Source organism: Macaca fascicularis, chromosome 7, assembly GCF_037993035.2.
Source record: "Macaca fascicularis isolate 582-1 chromosome 7, T2T-MFA8v1.1".
NCBI classification, from domain to species: Eukaryota; Metazoa; Chordata; class Mammalia; order Primates; family Cercopithecidae; genus Macaca; species Macaca fascicularis.
In genome coordinates, this window is record NC_088381.1 from 113403340 (window position 1) to 113423985 (window position 20646).

At 37.7% G+C, this 20646-nt stretch overlaps 1 long non-coding RNA gene across 1 annotated transcript in view; it reads left to right on the forward strand.

Annotated features, from left to right (window-relative positions):
• LOC102120279 (uncharacterized) overlaps positions 1-18030 on the forward strand; it is a 113563-nt gene extending 95533 nt beyond the window's left edge. Inside the window, exons 3-4 of the long non-coding RNA XR_012415763.1 lie at positions 13089-13214; positions 16090-18030. This is a non-coding gene — a long non-coding RNA (uncharacterized lncRNA). The remainder of the gene's footprint in view (positions 1-13088; positions 13215-16089) is intronic.
• Positions 18031-20646: the final 2616 nt, after the last annotated feature.

Here is a 20646-nt window from a genome sequence, read left to right on the forward strand (position 1 = left end):
TTACTGCCCCTCAGGGAAAATGTGTTGTAGAGACTATACCAGAAAAAGGGATATAATTTTTTTTAACTTGAGATTTGACTCAAAACCGAAGGGAAGTCCTGAATGCTAGTGAGTTAGGTTAGTTCTGGAGGACTTTTTTTTTCCTAGAAGAGGCGGATCAAAGTGCACTCCTTTTCCCTCAGGCTTTCTCTGGTTCCCACATAGCTATTTAAGGGGAAAGAAGGCAATGAGGTATAGGTGGAGAGAGTGCCTCTTCCCGGAAAAGTGAAATACTTGAGTTCTATCTTGTGTCTCCAGCATCATGGAAGTTAGACGTTCTCAGAAGATACCTAGTACTATAACACAAAGATTACCTTGGAATTTGCCTGGTTTACAAGAAGACTTTTCCTTCTTAGGGACACAGTGAATGGGGACAGGGAGGGAAGAGGAGCCTTCAGAATTTTCCTCTAGAATTGATAGTGGTTTGTTTTACTACCTTTCTTCAAGAAACCAGCATTGGATTGTGCTAACATCAAATTCAAAAATATATTTCTTTGTTGCATGCTAATTATTGAAGAGGAAAATTTCATTAACAATATGTTTACTGAAAACCTGGGAGTGAATTTTTTGTGTCTGTTTCTGGCTTTTTAAAATTAAAGCTAGAGGCTTAACACAAACAGCAACTTGATAGAGGTGATTTCAAGGCCATGGTGCTTTGTATAACTCCAGGGGATGCTGTTCAAACAGACTGTAGAGTATGTGTGTGTGCCTTTCACACAAAATTCTGAGTGCATAGTGCCCACAGAGTTTTCAAATGTAGTAGTGGCCCAGGTGAGTCTTTGAGGGACCAAACTAATATGGTCCAACTATGTAGACTTTTGGTGGTCCCACTTGATTCTTATCTTTATTTTTATACTAATGTGAAACTGTCATCTTCTCATACTTTATAGTTTAGAGCATGTAGAGAAAAAAAGGCAGATTGTTTTCTTTTAGGGCAATTTGCCTCAAATTTTCTTGGCTAAGTCTAAAGAAAGAGGAAAACAGACAATTTGAGGTTGTAGTTTTTGACAAAGACATAGAATCCTTTCTGTGAATGACTGAAGGCAGGTCCACATGGGATAAAAACAGATAAGAAGGTAACAAAGTTAGGATTCTATTCTGAAATGTCAGGAGCCTAATCAGTGTGCTGGCTTGAATGGAAGACTGGACCATTTTTATAGTCATTCATTAATTTATTTAACAAATATTTATTCATTAAAACTATATGCACTATGGTGAACACGACAAATATGCTTCTTATCCTGATGGAGACTTAATAGAGTCTAGGGACAAGTAAATGGGCAACTAATAAAGTGTAATAAACGCTGTCTTAGATAAAGTAGAGGAAGGTACTTGACCTAGACTTAGATGGCTAGTACCATAGAAGACTTTCTAGAGAAAAAGATATTCCGGCTGAGATGTGAAGGATGAATAGGGATTAGCAAGACAAAGGAGATATGGATGAATGCTCTCAGCATAGCACTGTGGGATAGATTGTACTCAACTCGGTTGATGCAAAAGGTGGGAGAGTTTTATGAGCATTGGAGTGAGCTATTGGAAGAGTTTTGGAGGGCATTAGGGAGTACATTGGTCAGTGTGGTTAGGCCATGTATGTCACTCATTGGTGCTTATTGAAGTTAGACTTCTACCTTCCCACAGAGACTGGGAGATAGAAGCTATCTTTCTTGATGATTACATTTCAAAGGGATGGCTCTTAAGTTCTTGAGAAAGACTTTCCCAGATGGTGTTTACATCTCAAAGGGGCAGAAAAAAGAATTTACAATGGAAAGTTTTCTGAAAGTGAATGCTGTAAGTAAAGAGAGACTGGGGGCTTATATTGAGGAGAAACTTGTCTAAAGTTGAGTTAAGCAGAAGGGAATGCTAAGGCTGTTTGGTCATGTTAAAAATAAAGTTAGAAAATAACTGTTGATAATTTTCAGACTAAGTTTTAAATCTTTAAGGAGCCGGGGTTGTTTAGTTTTTGTAACCAGTTATTTGAATTGCGAAGGTATTGCACAGTATTTCAAATCTCTCTAGACAGTCTGCTTAAGTGTAACATTATTCTTTTTACATTTGTAGTAATATGAAACTGTCTTCTATTTTAGGAGTTGCTTTTAGATTTAATGGAAATTTTTTCTTTCTTCAAACTCATCTTCCATATCACTGCGAAGATAATTTTTCTAAATGAGATATTTGATATTACAAGCCTTCTATGATCCTTCTCTTCAATTTCAGAATAGAATCCAAACTCTCCAGTATGATATTCAAGGTCTTTCTTAACAAAGATTCTATTCACCTTTCTAGCTGTCACTTTCACCTTTTACAGTTTCTACAGCCCTTTATTTTTCAAAGGTTTATGCAGTTTCCTCAGCCTAAGCTGCTGCTGTCTCTTTTTTTGAAGATAATTCTTTCAACTGGAATGACCAAAATGTGTCTTGGCATCTATTAAGCTGTATTTTTTTCTTTCTCCCTGATTAGACTGTAAGCTCCTTGAAGGCAGGAACTATAACTTTCATCTCTTTTTTCCCTAGTCAAGTAGAGTGGCTGACAAATAATTAATACAAGCCTTTGTTGTATAAATGAATGGACAAAGGTGGGCAACTAATTTCTTTGAGAACATTATGGTTTGCTATTTGGAGACTTATTGAGTTATTGTTAATAAAATAAAGGAATTTTCCTGTTAACTCTTCATTAGTAATTTTATTCTTTGTTCTTGCAACTCATCTAAAAAGAGAAGACATAATAGCACTTAAACATCCATAGTTAATTCAATTAAAACATTAATCATTGTTTTTCTGGAGATATCATCTGGTTTATAATGGGTTAAGGAAGTAAATATGTTAGCAAATTAGGATCTCTACTTTTAGTAAACGAGTGAAAAATGATGTATCATCCTTAAATTTTTTTCTAATAGATAAGCTGCCCTGTGGGTAGAAAAACTTTAGAAAGATTGGAGAGTGTCCAATTCAAATGAAGCAATGTTCGGTCTATTTAATTACAAAAAACAGATGGATTATCTGGCCTGCTGATGGCCAGAAGCTTTGTAAAGATGACATCTCTCTTTACTTGGAAGGAAATAGAAGGGGAGACTACCTATTGAAAAAGTTTTTTATTTTTACCAACCTCCTCAGAGTCTGTTCTCAGCACACTGCTGACTTTTAAAAAGATCAGATAGGAATCAGAGAGGATTAAAGGTGAGTCCTCTAAAACATGGTGAAAATCTGTTGCATTTTTTAGATGACAGAGAGTCTTAAGCATGCCATTTACGAGCTCACTTCCAAATATATCTTATGCTTATTTATATATTTTGTATATTTCTTATTTTATTTCAGGACAACTTGTCCATTTAGATGGTATTCATGGCATCAGAGAGCTACTTTTTCTGGAATTTCCGCTATATAAGAAAGAATTTTCTATTGTTCTCTAAGGCTTTTAAAAAAATTTTGATAGGTTTTAGTAAGTGTGCTATTTATTCATTCATGAATGAAACAAATATGTGTTGATATAGATTTAGTTCTTGTTCACATTGAACTTACAGTCAAGAAGGGAGATAGACTTTAATCAAATAATCGTACAAATGAATTTGAACTTATAATTATGATCAGTACCGTAAAGGACATATGTGTGGTATCCTGAGGGCAGTCATTTGAAGGATGAGTAGAAATTAATCAGATAAATGTGAAAGTGGTGGAAGGTACTGGAAGAGAGTATTTGAGCTGAGGGAGTATCATATGCAAAGGACCAGTGGTGGAGGGGCGTGTAAGGTTCAAATTATGAAAGAAAGCCATTGTAATTGGACGGCAGACATAGCTCCATGTCATTGTTGGGACATGATGTAGTTATGCTCAGAACTGGCCTTGCAGAGTTTTGAAGACCATGTGAAGGATATTGGTCTTTATCAAGAGAAATGTAAAGTCACTGAAGTATTCTAAATAGGAGTGTTGACATAGTAAGATTTGCATTTTGATGAGATAATTCTGGCTGCAAGTGAAGAATGGAAGGAAAAGAGTCATCCCTAGAGACTAGTTAGGAAGCTCTTGTGAGATTACAGGTAAGAGATAGTGGGAATTTGGACTTACGTGGACAAGGTTGCCTTATACAGTTGTGTAGCTAAGGCACTGCACAAAAGCTCCCAACTCTACTTACTCACAAGACTACATCTATTCAAAGGGAGTGTCAGTTGATGATGGATGAGAAATGTGAATTAAGAGATAAGGAATGTGAAGGATGACTCCTGAGTTATGGACTAAGCCACTAGATAGATGGCGATGTTATTCAATATACATGGTTGAATTTGTGACTTGAAGAATATCTTTCTGTGGATTGATATGTAAGTTTTTTGCAATGTACACCCAAATACTGTCTCTGGCACCATGGTCTACTATTCGTCTGCACGTACAGCACAGCCTAGGCATAGTAATGATGCAGAGTTCCTGAGAATTGAAAGGCAATTTCATGCTTCCATGCCTTTGCTAATGCTATTTTCCTTGACTAGATTAGAATGGCTTTCCCTCTTTCAGACTGAAAAATTCCTAATTTAAGGTCTATCCAAAGAAGACCTAACCTATGCAGCTTCTCACCACCTCCTTCTGCCCAAGGAAGAATGAATTGTACCTTCTTATGTTGTCCCTGAACATCTTGTACATGCCTTTCATACCACTTAACCAATTACCAGTTCACATCTTCCATTAATTCATGGACACCTTGAGAGCAACAACTTTTTCCTTCTCTCTCTCTCTCTTTTTTTTTTTTTTAAAGAGATTAGTTTTCTTTTTCCTTTTTTTTTAATCACACAGTTTAAAGGGTCATATAATAAACCACAACTTGTTTCAAAAAACAACAGACTCCCCTATCTTCTTGCTTCCCATTTTCAGAGGCAACCATTTCCCACAATTTAACCATTTGCTTTTGATCATGTATCGCCAAATATTTGAACAACAAACTTGTATTGTTACTTTATTTTTCGGTTTTAGATATTACCTATTGACTCGTTTCTATGAGGGATGATAGCTTCTTTTTGTTTAAATGAAACATTTAATGTTTTTCCTTACCCTCTACTTCAAGCACACACATTCAGTAGTGTATACATATGCTCTCATATACTTCTTCTCCTTCATCCTCTCAATAGGGTTATATTATAATTTTGGTTAGATAACAATTAAATGTTTACATTGCTATGACTTTGTATATGCTCTTGAAATCTGAACGATGCAGTAGGCATATATGCACAGCTTTCTGTTTTCCTTGAGGTTAATAATACTTTTTATGGTTTGTTTTGTTTTCTATGTACTTATTAATTTATCTTTTCTCAATATGTTCAAACACATCAGATATTCCATCAATTTCGTCTTCTTAAGAAGCTGCACAAAAAGTGTTGAAAATGCCTTTATTTTTACATATAACTGGTAGTTTGGCTGTTATAGTATTCTAGCAAATAATTCTGGGAAATAATAAAGTCTAGGAAATGATTTTCAAGTCATTGTGCCCTGACCTTCAGCTTCCAGTGTGGCACTTGAGAAGTCTGACTTTATTCTGATTCTTGATCCTTTGTATGAAACTTCTCTTGGGAGCCTCATAAAAGATGGGCCTGCTGTAGTCACAGAAATTCTTATATTGAATTTCAATACACAAATAGGCATGTTGGCATCCTGGGGAGAACATGAGTTAGACACACTTTGTTCAAATCTTGGCTCTGCCTATAACTGGCTGAGTGACAGTGGGGAAGTGCTTTCATATCCCTGAGCCTCAGTTTCCTTAGCTGAAAATGGGAGAAATGATATCTGTCAGGTGAAGTTAAGTAAAGATTTGAGCTAATGAGACCTATAGAAAATATTTTACCAAAGATAATTATTATTATTATTCTTTTTGTATTACTGTAAAAGGAGAATCAGCAACTATTTCTGAAGACATTGACATTTTACTGAATTTCAAGTAACTGCACAAAGATAAACCATGACCTTTCAATTAGGCAGAATTTTGTCTTTGCTTTCTTTCTTTTTTCTTGTATAATGTGAGTCCTTCTCCAAAGTCCTTAGAATTATATTTTAAATTCCTTTAAAGGTTTTTTTTTGTGATTATAAAAGTAAAATATGTTCATTGTAAAATATCTAGCAAATATAGAAGCAGAAGGAATTAGGAGCTCAGATGTTAATTTATTGGTTTATTTCTACCTAATACTGATAGAACAGGGAAGATGACTTGGTAGGTGAACAGCTGCGTATGCAGATGTTCCTCATGAATACGAGTTGTATTTATGTCCTATGGATTAAAATACTAGTTGATTGAACTCTTAGTTAATGCATTTCATAAAAATAGGAGAAGATGTGCTTGGATAGAGCCAAATTATTTTGAGAAGAGTATGCTAAATGTAATATAATGAAAGAAAGAGAAAAATACTGATATAAACCAGTTAAAATAGTAGCTAATGATGATATCATGTATGACTTGGAGAAAAGAGTGAAGAAGATGCTTTCTATAGATGATACAACAATTACAAAGAGATCAAGACTGCTACTTGTGTCCTCAGATTTCTCCTTAACATTGTATTAAAAATGAGTAATCAACAAAGGAAACTTAGGAAACATTGGTGACTTCAAACTGAGGACTGGAATATAGTTGGGTAACAGAATATGTTATCCAAAAGAATAGACATGTTAATGCAGGGCAGGAAGGGTGTAATATCTTTACTCCCCTACATATGTTATAAGGGCCACAGTGAGCACTCTTACATTGAAAGACAGGTTAACAAGAGACAAGCTTAACAAATTTATTTAATCAAAGTTGTATGTGACATGAGAGCCTTCAGAAATGAAGAGCCAAAGACTCTGGGAAAATTGTCAGTTTTTATGCTTAGGTTCAATTAAGAACAGACAACTATGTAATGTGATTAGACACAAAGGGTATGGTCTGGCCAAGCATAGTGGCTCATTCCTGTAATCCCAGCACTTTGGGAGGCCGAGGCGGGAAGAATCATTTGAGCCCAGGAGTTCAGGACCAACCTGGGCAACATTGTAAGACATCTTCTCTATTAAAAAAAAGTAAAAAGGTATGATCTACTGGTAATAGACTAAGGCAAGAAACCCAGCAAGGCCTATTTGTTTAGATTCTTCTTGACCTCTTTGTGAGGAAGCATTTCTTCCTCCTGGGTATAGGGCAGTACCTCTTCTGGAACACGGGTATTCTGACATACTATCAGGCAAGGTAGGACAGAGGATTTCTTTTTGCCAGCTCTTACACAGAAAGGTGGGGAAAGTTTAGAGCAATATTTCTCATTTCTATGACCCACTATGGGGAAGAGGAGTTCAGTTTTTATGGCCTGTCTTGGAAGAGAGGAGAACAGGAGAGAGGAGGACAGGAGAAGGTTAGAGAGGGGCTTTTAAGGCCCTTGCAATGTCCTTAAGTTTAAAGTAGTAAGCATGCCAAACACCATGCTTTGGGGTATTGTTTTCTGAGCCCCAACATTAGGAAGGTGCAGGGCAATGTTACTGTGGGCAATTACAAATATACCTATGAGAAAATCTATTGTTAAAGAGATAAAAGAAAAGAAACAATTGTATTGTGTAATTTTACTATTGGTCACATTGCCAAATGACAGAATAGATGGTAAGTTTGTATTATCAGATCACAAAACTCCGTAATGGTGAGCTACGGTAGTGATGGGTATTTTTAGCTGTTGGAGACATTCTGAAACTCTTATAAACCAAGAACATTTGACGTGTTCTTGATTTGCTTTAGTGATAACTTCAGCTGACTGAATAAGAGATCCACTAGCTGGAACTTAATTCTGACCAGAGAGAGTTTTTTTCTGGTGATGAGTAAGGGAAGATATTTATCAAGTACTTTCAACATGGCAGCCACTTTATATACATTATATTTCTTAATTCTGCCAGTAATTTTATGAGGCAGCTAGTAGAATATTAGCTTCATTTTTCAAATGATGAAATCTGGGCTCAGGGAAGTAATGTAACTTGTTCATGGCCAAGTTATGAGTAAAATACAGAATTACAATCCATGTCTTCCTGACTCAGCCTATTGTCTGTGACTGCATAACTGCAGACTTAATGACAACCAGTGAGAGAAGACTGGGGATGATAAACAGTGTAGATTTTAGGAAGGCAGATTTTACAAAGTTGAGAGGCAAAAAAAGTGGGCGTAATTACATGGCATGAGTCCCTGAAAGAGATATGAGCTAAAGGTTTAGATATTATCAGAGTCAACTTTTACCATACGACTAAAATGAGGAAGAAGAGGCAGAAGAACCCAAAGAAATCAACATGGAAACACTGAAGATTCTCAAATGAGATCAGATTTTAAAATCCATGAACAAAAAGAGAGAAAGAAGAGCACATAACTAAGGATCAATGAGAGACTGCCAGAGACTTTTAAGAATAGCATCAGAAGGACTGTATCTTCAAATGAGTTGAGTCTTGTAGATATACAATGAGGCTAAAAAGGCCTTTTAAAAATTTAGGGTGTAGGCCAGTCAAAGAAGTGACATGTCCTGCTCAGGACTGATGGGAAAGCAGATGGGTGAAAAAGAGAAGAGAGAATTCACAAATCCAATTTTGCCTTTATGTCCTCTGTAAGGAAAATGATCTTAAAATGATCTTATAATTAGTAAGGATAAAACAAGTATTTACAAAAGGACAGTAGACATCCTCTTACATTACAATCTCTTCACTTTCTTAGGGCTTTTCACTTTCTTTTTTTTTTTTGAGACGGAGTCTCGCTCTGTCATCCAGGCTCAAGTGCAGTGGCATGATCTCGGCTCACTGCAAGCTCCACCTCCCAGGTTCACACCATTCTCCTGCCTCAGCCTCCCAAGTAGCTGGGACTACAGGTGCCCACTGCTACACCTGGCTAATATTTTTTGTATTTTTAGTAGAGTCGGGGTTTCACCATGTAAGCCAGGATGGTCTCGATCTCCTGACCTCATGATCCACCCGCCTCGGCCTCCCAAAGTGCTGGGATTATAGGAGTGAGCCACCATGCCTGGCCTGGGCTCTTCACTTTCTTAGAGGGCCTCTAAGGCCTAAGAAAGTGAAGAGATTGTAAGAGGATACCTACTGTCTCCAAGTGAATTCAGCCTTCATAATGACTTCTGAGAGGACTTAGAACTGAACTGCTCTCAGTGTCTTGGTGTCTTAATTCAGTAGTGCTGGTTGCCCTGCAGCCAGGAACACTGACTCAACAAGTTAAAGTGGAATTACCACTGCAGTATAAATAATCAAGTGGGCTGTGTTTTGAGCTAAGGTTGGGAGGATGGTAGATTTAATTATCAGCACCAAGCAAAAGACAAAAATGAATAAAAGGGATAGAGACTAGGTAAGACATTTGATCTGGCAGTGATGACAATCATGAGTGTACAGTATCAGCCCTGGAAATTACTACACAAATAACAGGTGTATTTTGTGATTTTGAAGGCAGGATAGTGAATGGGAAAATAAGCTGATATTGAACAGTGTTAGTAGATGCTGAGGTTTACTGAAAACTACAGACCTGAAGGGAGCTGAAAATAAGTTAAAGTTGTCAAGGTCCAGGGAGGTTGGACTGGGGCAGCAAATGTGGGACCAATTCAAATAATTCTCTAGGATTGTTTTAAAAGCTGATCCTTCTTGTCCCAATGGCAACATATTTTTCCTTTGTCAGCTAATTTTAGTATATGTTATGTGACTTCTTGGCTCTCCAACTCAATGTTACTCTTTAAGCTTTAAAGTCTAAATTTCCTTTTATTTCTTCATTTTTGAATCTTGGCTCCAGCATCGTGGAAATGGTTCCAAAGGCACCTTGTCAGCAGCATTTAAGCCTAAACTATCTGAAGCAATAATAAACAAATTCCATCTTTTCTTCAGGGGAACACAAGAGAACCTTCAAAGTACAGTGTACTCAGTATTAAGAACCATGAAGGGTCTAAGGTTTCGCCTGTTTGCAAATTCACAAGTTAGCCTGTACAGTTTCATGAAGGTTGTCAGAAGACCCAAGATTCCCTAGTCAGATACAAAAGATCTGTTGCTCACAGATCAGCTGTTACTCAGAGCACAAGTGTCAGCTTGAGCTTCATGTTCCCCTTCATTTCCCAAGTCCTACAGCAGTTACATGGAGGTGGGCCCAGGTGGTTGCTGCACAGTGCTTTTGCAGGATTTTGAGGAATCTGAGTTTAGAAACCCCAGTTTTTTATAAGGGACTATACGAAAATCTTCTCAGACTTTACCCTTGGGGAGCTCTCTTTACTATACTGAACAACATGTTTATTATATAAGCATCCTTGAAAAGGTAGGTCAGTGCCCTGGCCTGCAAGAAACTCAAAAGACCATGGAGAATTCTCTCTCACCACCCAGTTTCACAGAGTCCTTGCAAACTTAATAAAAAAATAATAATAAAAAGCAAAATAAGACAAGCACTGGCTTTCAAGGTTTATTTAAAATATTTTCCCAGTTTTACATTTGTACTCCCTTATTTACATCTATTTTTAAAACAAAATGTATATGTAAATTATATATTATATAATTTTAACTTTTATATTCCCAGTTGTATATTCTATGACAATTTCATGTTTACCCAGTGGAAGAAAAGCAGAAAATATTCATAGGATGAAAGTCCATAAAATAGTATAACAACATTTCTAATCAACTTGAGTTTAGAGCATAGGGTAAAAGAATCTCATCAGTAAAAAGTTTTGCCTTCTTACTTCTATTGCATCTTTTGTTCTTTAGTTTATAGTAAAAGATTTTAACATTAGCATTCCAAGAAGAAAACATTTCCAATGTGCAACTATAATTCTCTTCAACAAATCACTGTTTATTTTTTATTTTTAACAAGTCACTCTTTATTAAAGAAGGGCTGTGGAAGTGACAAGAGTGGTGGTGTTGATGTGCTCAAAAGCCAGGACCTCATGCTAACATTCTAAAACGACATAACAAAGAGAATAAGAAAATATACTTCACAAGTCCTAGCCTCTGGGAAAAACATTTTGATAACCCTCGTTGTGGGCATATGTTAAATTATACCATTCCTTATCTCTGTCTGTGGGTTGTCAGTCAGTCCCAAGTAAAAACAATTTATCCCTGAAATAGAGACATTAATGATTTGAAACAATATTTATACCAACAGTTCTCAAGACCATTGTGATTCAGTGTACATGGGAATGTAAACCATCCTGGAAAGGATTAAATGTTGAGGTTTTCACAATCCCTTATACCTAGGTGAAACATCTAATCAGTCCATCTAGTCAGGCTCTGCATACACCACACAGTCCTGCTTCAAGAAGAAATTTCAAAAACATTATACTAATTTTATCAGAGGAAATGTGTAATTCCCATGGAGCTAATTTTGAAACCCCTGGTCTCATGTTAAAAAACTAGTTTTCAGTACAATCACAGAGATGCAGGGAGAAAATTTGACACCTGCAATTTAATACAGAGTTACTCATAGATAAGAACATTAAGTTGGAACTTCGTTTATGCCTAGCCTCCCTTTCAGAAAAGGCCAGTGAAAAAATATAAGGAACATTACCAGTCCCGGCAGAGTGATTTAACAACTTTGTGCCAGTGGCCAGGTATAATTGGAAGCCCCCGGGGTCCTCACCTAGAGATCTGCCCCTGTCATGCCTATATCCCTATTGCTCATAGTCACCTTCTCCTCTGGGCAGAAAGAGGAGGGAAACCCCATCTCATTTTGTCCTCCCTTGGTGTCCTTGAGATCTGGCACAATTCCTTTTCCAACACGGTTAGCTGTTGCGTTTTCACTCCTGCTGTCAAAAATAGTTTGGGCTGAGAGTGCACAGGGATTATATGTCCCAGCTTCATTACATTCAGTTTTTCCACACATGTTCTAATTCTTTAGCTATCCTGGCTCTAACCGTGACGAAACCTTGCAGGAGTACTCCTTGCTGTCTGTCTTCCAAGCTTTTATATTTTTGGCCAGCACATGGACCTTGCAAAAAGCCCTTGCAAAAGCAACTTTGTGTTTTGGACATGTAGAAGTTGAGCCTTTCTTCCTTCCTTGCCCTGGGGAAAATTCTTGCAGTTTCATCATTTGAAAATCTCTCTGCAGGTTTCCTCAGGGACCTGAGAAGGCTTCCTTCTCCATCCCTCCTCCGGCCAATTTTTCAAATGGATCAGATATAAACTAGCCTGTAAGTAGCATCTATCTTTTTGGGAAAATCCATCCCAGAGAATGTACCAGACCCAGTTCCAGTTCTGCACCCTCCTCAGTGCAGGCCAGTGAGCTCTGTTACTTGGCCCCACAGAGTGATTCATCTCCCCATCCTCTCTTGGAGATTGGAAGGACAGGCTGGGCAAACCAAACATCTATCTGCCTAGGTTATTTGGAATCCTTACATAGGAGTCAACTGGTTAATAACCCCCTTCCCCCCAGGGGGGGATTCCAGGTACTTGTTGTTTCCTTCTAAGCAGTGATGCTAACAAGTAGACCAGGAAAGACAATTTGGGTTTTAACTATATAATTTATCACTTAATTTTGATTTGTCCAGGGTTAGTGGGAGAAGTAGGGTCATCAGCTGGACCTACAGAGCATTTGTAAGAATTTTAAAAAGTCTGCCTTTCCACCAGGCTGATGCTGGCTTGATGAGTTCCATGCCCAGTGCTCAGCCTGTCAAATGGATTTCAGCCCCCACACAATCACTTGGCCATGCATCCTTGGCCAAGGCCTTATTTAAGCTGTAAGAATGTAGAGATTCAGTTAATTCTGTGTTACGTTTTTATAGTAATGACATGATGTAATGTAGTAGTGAGTTTATTTCAAAGGAAGAATTCATTTTAATAGTTTTACAAATGACTCTAGTCTTCTATTTATGGGATTAGTAAGGGTCTCAAGTAATCACCTCAATTTTTCAGTTGTACCTCATTGAATTTTATGAAGGGAATACATGGTTTTGTATATTCACAGTTTTGGGATTCATCAAGGTCTTAGAACATATCTTTGCACATAACAGAGTTCTATGGTATTTTCAAAGCATTTGAATGACCCCATATTCCTTTTCTTTATTGTAAGGCTACTGTATATAATGTAAGATTGGGTCTATTTTATTTTTTCATTTTCAATTTTTTTAGATGAAGTCTTGCTCTGTTACCCAGGCTGGAGTGCAGTGGCATGATTACAGCTCACTGCCACCTTAACCTTCTAGGAACGCTTGAGTGATCCTCCCACCTCAGGCTCCCAAGTAGTTGGGACTACAGGTATGTACCACTATGCCTGGCTAATTTTTTAACTTTTATTTTTTGAACAAATGGGGCCTTCCTATGTTGCCAGGGCTGGTCTCGAACTCCTGGGCTCAAGCGATCCTCCTGCCTTGACCTCCCAAAGTGCTGGGATTGCAGGTGTGAGCCACCACACCCAGCCAGATTGGGTCTATTTTAATATCATTTTACCTAAAACATTACGTATCTTTTTTTTCACATTCAAAACACCTAAAGAAACCTAACTTATATAGAGATGAGGTTAAACCAGTAGGGGTAGCAAATTTCTGCTTTGTTTTCTATAAAACCATGAAAATTAAATGTGCTGTTGTTAATCATTAATATAATGGGCATATTTATAATAAATATATGGGTATTACAATATTTTTGGGTAAATTTCCAAAATACATTGGCTATTGTCTGGACTCAGAACATATTACCCCAAAGGCCGGGCGCGGTGGCTCAAGGCCGGGCGCGGTGGCTCAAGCCTGTAATCCCAGCACTTTGGGAGGCCGAGGCGGGCGGATCACAAGGTCAGGAGATCGAGACCACAGTGAAACCCCGTCTCTACTAAAAATACAAAAAATTAGCCGGGCACGGTGGCGGGCGCCTGTAGTCCTAGCTACTCAGGAGGCTGAGGCAGGAGAATGGCGTGAACCCAGGAGGCGGAGCTTGCAGTGAGCCGAGATCGCGCCACTGCACTCCAGCCTGGGCAACAGCGTGAGACTCCGTCTCAAAAAAAAAAAAAAAAAAAAAAAAAAAAGAACATATTACCCCAAAGCATGGCATCTTGGTATACTGAGTGTTTTGAACTGAAGGAGATTGGAAGAGCCTCAGAAGCAGAGACTCTGACCTTCTCTTGCCCTCTTGTCTCCTGCCCTTTTTACTCCTCCAAAGCGAGGCACAGGAACCAGAATTCCTCTTTTCCAAGGTGTGTTATAGACACTAGAACTTCTATTCTCCAAAGCAAGCCATAAAACCTAAAATGGTCACTCTCTGACCTTCTCCCTTCTCCCTTGAAGACCTTCATTCCAGCGGGGTCCCGCCCCATAATCTAGGGGAAGTAATGTTTACACGAAAAGGCCAAGAAGGATCTGAATAAATGCGCCTTGCTAAGTTCCCCTAGTTTATTACTGTTAGATCATACTGTTTTTTTGTCCAGTAACATTTCTACATGGCTGTCCATTCTTCATTGAATACAAGCACAAAAATACCATTTTCCCTGGGTCTTTGGGTCTTCATTTCTGAAGGTTCCTGTGTCACGTAAAACTTTGATTAGATAAATTTATGGTTTTCTCTTTAAAAAATTTTTATTATTATTATTATTATTTTTGAGACAGGGTCTTGCTCTGTCATCCAGACTGGAGTGCAATGGCACAGTCACAGTATACAGCAACCTTAGCCTCCCAGGTTCAAGCAATCTTCCTGCTTCAGCCTCCTGAGTAGCTGGGACTATAGGCACACACTGTGCCTGGCTAATTTTTAAAATTTCTTATAGAGGCAGGGTCTCACTATGTTGCCCAAGTTGGTGTGGAATTCCTGGGTTTAAGCAATCCTCAATTTCCCAAAGCTCTGGGATTACAGGGGTGAGCCACAACACCAAGCCCTCTTCTCTTGTTAATCTGTCTTTTGTTATTAGGGTGTCAGCCTTGGACCCTGAGATGAGTGAGGAAAATGTATTACACCTTTTTGCCCCTATACTCTCTAACTTAAAGCTCAGCTCCTTATTGAAGAAATCTGTTGACGTACATGATCTACAGTTCCAAGGAATTGAGTGTTTATTAAAAACAGATAAGGAAGCAATTATCCTGGAGTAATTTGGCCTCTTTAAACAGTATACATAGTAATAATTGAGTAATTAAGGAATTTAATGCAGGTGAGTTGTAAACTAATTTAGCTATGAGCATCAACATCTTAAACCACAACTACAAGAAATTCTTTTTAAATTAAGCACCTTTTGATAACTTGAACTACCTTTGTAATTCATTATTCTTCACTCCTCATTTTTAAAAAAATATTTAAAAGCAGATGACATGCTGGGATGCCATAAAATTTCCCTCTTAATCAGTCTATAATGTCAAGGGTAACATTTCAATACCTGCAATATAAAAACAGTGCACTCAAGAGCTTGAGTTTAATGTTTTACCAGTATAGCATGGGGTAACAGTTAATGTTTTTATTTCAAATAAAAAATTGGAATTAACTTTTTAAAAAAATGCTAGACTCCTGGCTATGAATGTATTCTAATTGATGAGGGGAAAACGAATGTTTTATTGTGATTAAGAGCTAGAGATGAAGGCAGTTTAAATTAGTTTTTAGAGCAGTTTAGATACATGCCTAGCAGTGATGTATAATGAGCAATGACGTAGTGGCAGGCCACTATGTTCTAGATGCCACTGTATTTTCAACAATAGGAACGTATTATTACCAGCAGGACATGTGACATGGGCAAGTGGGAGCAAAGGCTGTGATGTAACAACTTCACTCTAGGTATTGAAAGAGGATGTGAAAAGCATCCGGGGGCAATAGTACAAAAGGACAAAGCAACAGAAGAGAAATAATCTGGGAAGCACAGCAGCCTTGGGCATGCAACAATGTTTTCCATTTTATTATTTTTTTATCCTGGAGTTATGCAGGATTTCTATTTGCTAGGAGAGGTATTAGTAATATGAATTTCTTTGAGTGATTTGGAGGTGAACAAATCTTTTCTTTTCTCTGAGCTACAGTGGTTACTACTCTGAATTTTGAGGGACTGACCAACTACCCTCTTCTCCTCCATCTACTTTTTGGAAGAAATAAGGCTTTTAAAAATCAGCTTGTGGTCTAACATCAGAGATGAGTAATTCATGATGCTTTTTCTTTTCTTTTTTTTCAGACAGGGTCTTACTTTGTTGCCAAGGCTGAAGTGCAGTGGTGCGATCACGGCTCACTGCAGCCTCGACCTCCCAGGCTCAAGCGATCCTCCCACCTCAACATCCCAAGTAGCTGGGACTCCAAACGTGTGCCACTATGCCCGGCTAAGTTTTGTATTTTTAGTAGAGATGGAGTTTTGCCATGTCGCCCTGGTTGGTCTCGGACTCCTGGGCTCAAGCAATCTGCCTGCCTCTGTCTCCTGAAGTGTTGTGATTACAGGCGTGAGCCACCGCACCTGGCCAGGATGCTTTTTCTGTTTCTGAGATATAATGAACTATATCTTAAGAATTCATAAAGCCCTAAAAAGTAAATATTTACAAGCAGAAATCTTTCTGACAAAGAAACAAGATTACTCAAAGTAAGTAGTAGTTTGGGCTCCCTGGAAAGAACCCAGAACTTACGGGTCAGGAAACGTGGATAGTTCTGAATGTGCCCCTGGCTGGTTGACGACTCTGGGCAACTTATGCAATACCTCCAACTCATGGTTTATTTACCTGAAAAATAAGTGGGTTGACTATGTCTGTGGTTTGAAAGGTGCTCTATGATGTCCCAGAGTTCTCAGCAGTGTCTCATTGGCTGTTTTGGAGTCTGTCAGGGGTCCAGATGGCTGCCCTCACTGAGCCTGCTTTTAACAGAGCTTTTCAGTTTGTATTTCTTGTATACACAAAGTAATATTAAAAGAAAAAAAGATAATCCAGCTAAGAAAGTTTGAGAATACTGGGTTGAGATTCAAAATAAAATAAACCAAAAATTTTAGAAATTATATTAGCCTGGAAAGATAGGACTGTGTCTCTTTGTCTTTTTAGCACCTAGCACATATCAGGTACTTGATACATATTTATCATATGAATGCAATGGTTGTAATGATCAACTGGGAAGGAAATGCAAAAGCAGAAGGCACCATATTTATGTTGCTATTCCTGGGTGTCATTTCTATGTAGCTTGTGATAGCCAGTAGTAAAGAACAACATGGACTATATTTAATGGACAACAACTAATTTTATTGGATTTGTGTACATAATCTGAAATTTAGTCTAAGGACAAGCTATATTACTATAAATTCCAGGAAATCTAGACAGAAAAAATGGGCAATTTAGAACAGACTGGAAGAGTAACTCTTTCAGTTTGTCTGGAAAACCCAATCTAAGGAATAAATTCAGTTTGCAGTTTCTTTCAAGTAGAATTGGTGACTCTTGGATGTAGTTTATAAACATGTAACACATTTTCCCTGCATGCAAATATCTGTTCTACGACCTCTTCTAAATGAAGAGAAGATTTGAAATTTTCTTCTCCAATAAATAATGTTTGTGTGCATGTTGCAAAAATAAGAGAGAAACAAGAATAACTCTAGCAGATGCTTAAAGGTTTAAGATTAAAGACACATGTAAATGTGAGTCACAGTGGGTGTTCTGTGCACTTGAGTGAATATTCCCAAATCACAGCTAGAAAAATTTAGGAGTAAATTGACTTAACTTATGGTAAATCAATTGTGGTCCCTGAATTGGAGGGAAATAGATGAGCAAGAAAAAAATTATTTGACAGGACTCCACTAAGGAAAACAACATTCAAGTAACAGATGAGGTATTTTACTGCCTAGAGGAATTACCCAGCCTTTAGCAAGGCGAAGTCAGCCTCAGCTGGCAGGAGGGTTGTTTTAAAACTGGAATGAGAAAAAGGATCTGGGCTTACAAATGATGGGAAGATATATTATCAACAGGGGAACCCCCCGCCCCCTCGCTGCCCCGCAGAAAATAGCAACTAACTTGTTTCCCCAGCACAACTGAAAGGATGAAGAAGGAAAGCAATTTAATGTACCCTGGTCATGCAGTTACTTTCCTTTATCCTAACTAACAGTGCTTGTCAAGATGGTTCTGGAAATTGAATAAATGTAAGTAATGAATCATGATAGACATCAGTGAAATGCTTTATTTCTGTTTCTCTGGGTTCATTGTTTCTGGTTTGACTTTCTTGGGAAGTTTACAGTCGTTTTCATTCTTCAGAAGTCAGTTCCCGACTTCTCTGGAAACAGGGGTTGAACAAACAACTAGGAAAAAGGAGATATAGTCTCTGTTTGTTCTCTCTCTCTCTTTCTTATTTTACCTCTCCTCCAGCCTCTCTCTCCAGTATATCAACATATCAATAGCACTGAATCATGCATGGACTCTCAGGTTTTAAGCTTGACATTCAAATTACCACCCTGTCTGTTTAATATGATGATGGCTACTGCTATATTTGAGACAGCCACCACATTCTCCAGTTTTAATGAACTTTCCTCTGAGCAGATGGTCTTATATAATATGCACAGGGTAAAAAATAATAATTTCAGCATTTCTACTTACAATCCCAATGTCCACGATTCTTTCTTTTCATTGCCTTTACTTTAATGGTTATTAGAAGTGAAGGATTGTTTTTCTGACTTAATTGGTCTACTTAACTTGATTCTTATAAATAATACTATATTACCATGCACTATTATTATTCTTTCTTGTCCTATATCAGGGTATAGGTAGCTCTGCTTAATATCTAGTATTTTCAAAACAAAAGAGAATTAATTACCCCTAATAACCAAATCATTTAATCTAGATATGTTACCTTTGCTTTAGTTCTTGTTCTTACAGACTCAGAAGATGGGTTGGAGTTGGCTTTAGCACCATGACCAAGTTCACTTGGAAGTGATTAAGATAGCACATGGTCAAGTTAGCTGTTGAAGGCAAAATGCCCAGGGTTGAGAGTACCAATAATTATGAGCAAATCCTTTTTAAGTTTTAGTGCTTTTCTCTGCCAGTACACTGATCTGTCATAGAAAATGTCATGATTGTCATTCCAGGGATCATCTTAGGAAGTTTTATTTAAATCATAAAGGACTGAAGTTTTAATATCATCAGTGTTTTTCAGGGCCTTTAAAGCTTTATCATTCATGAACCTCCTAGATTACTATGGATGTTTGGGGGCCTAGGTATAATTGTGAGGGACAGAGAGAAGCAACAGTCTAGTATTTGCTGTGGAAGAAAAGAGACCCAGTTGAGAAGCTACTACTTATTGGCTACTGTTGTCTTCCACAGCAATGTCATGAGAGTGATTTGGTGGGAGCAAGTAAGACAGAGTCCTGGCAGTTACTCATATCATGGATTTCTAGGGACTTAGTTATAGAATTAAATAGTTTTGGAGGTAGAAAATTACTTCCTGATGTGCTAAATATAAATTAAGGCATAGGGACTGTCTTCATTTATGCCTGCTGTCCTGACATAATTATTAATAACACCTGCGGTAGCCAGCCTGCAAAGATGGTGCCTCATGATCCCACCTTCCAGCATTCACACTATATGTAATTCCTTATCACACTATATGTAATCCCCTACCACACTGTATCACAATTGGTCTATTTAACCAAATAAGACAAAAGTGAGAGTACATCACTTCCGAGATTAGATGGTAAAAACACTGTGGTTCCATCTTGCTCTTGCACTCTCTATCTTTCCTCTCTGTCTTTCTTTCATCATTCACTCTAGGGGAAGCCTGATGCCTTGCCAAGAGCAGCCTTATGGTAAGGAACTGACACCTTCTGCTAGCAGACATTTGAGTGAGCTTGGAAGCATATTCTCCAGCCTAGTTAAGCCTTCAGATGGCTAGGGTATGGGCCTGTATCTTGACTGCAGGTTCATGAGAGACCCCGAAACAGAACCAGGAGCTAAACCCCTCTTAAGTTCATGTCTCTGAGAAAGCATGTGAGATGACATGTGTGTGTTGTTTTAAGCTGCTAAATTTGGAGGTAATTTGTTATAAAGCAATATATATAAAAATATAGCACCCCATTTACTCCTAAAAGTGTCTTGATTTGGATGAAAAACTATAAAGTCACCCTATGTTAACAGAAGTCTAAATCATGAATTTATTAGGGGTTTTTCTTTTCTATTGACAGAGCTTTCACCATGGCATTAGTATGGAGACACTTACGAAAGTTGTCATGAGAGAGGCATTTGATAGTGACAGAAGTCTAAATCTCTAGACTCAGAATCATGAAAAACAGTATGACAAAGTAGATAAGAATGGTTGATTTTAAATAAAATTTGCCTGTATCTGACACCACCATTCACTGGCCTTCAAGAGGCATTTAACTTCTCTCTGCCTGAATTTTATCATGTAAAAAATTGAGATAATAATAGTACCTTCTTCATAGAATTTTTTTGGGGATTAAATGTGTGTAAAGCACTTGCAATGATGCAAATGTTCAATAGGAGTTATTATTATTGCAGTGAGGAATTAAGTTGATCTCTTTCCTTTGTTCCATTTATGTACACATAGATAGTCCCTGTCTAGTGGTATTGTCATTGATTTACATCTTAAATATTTGTATGTTCCTACTGTGTGCTAGGGACATAAGATAGAAATATGTCACCCCTTAAGGAAATTACAAAGTAGTTGGAAAAATTCCCATATGAGTTTATACATATTATTTATATTATATGATATATAAATTAAGTATTTATACATATGTATGAATGGATTGTATATGTGTGCA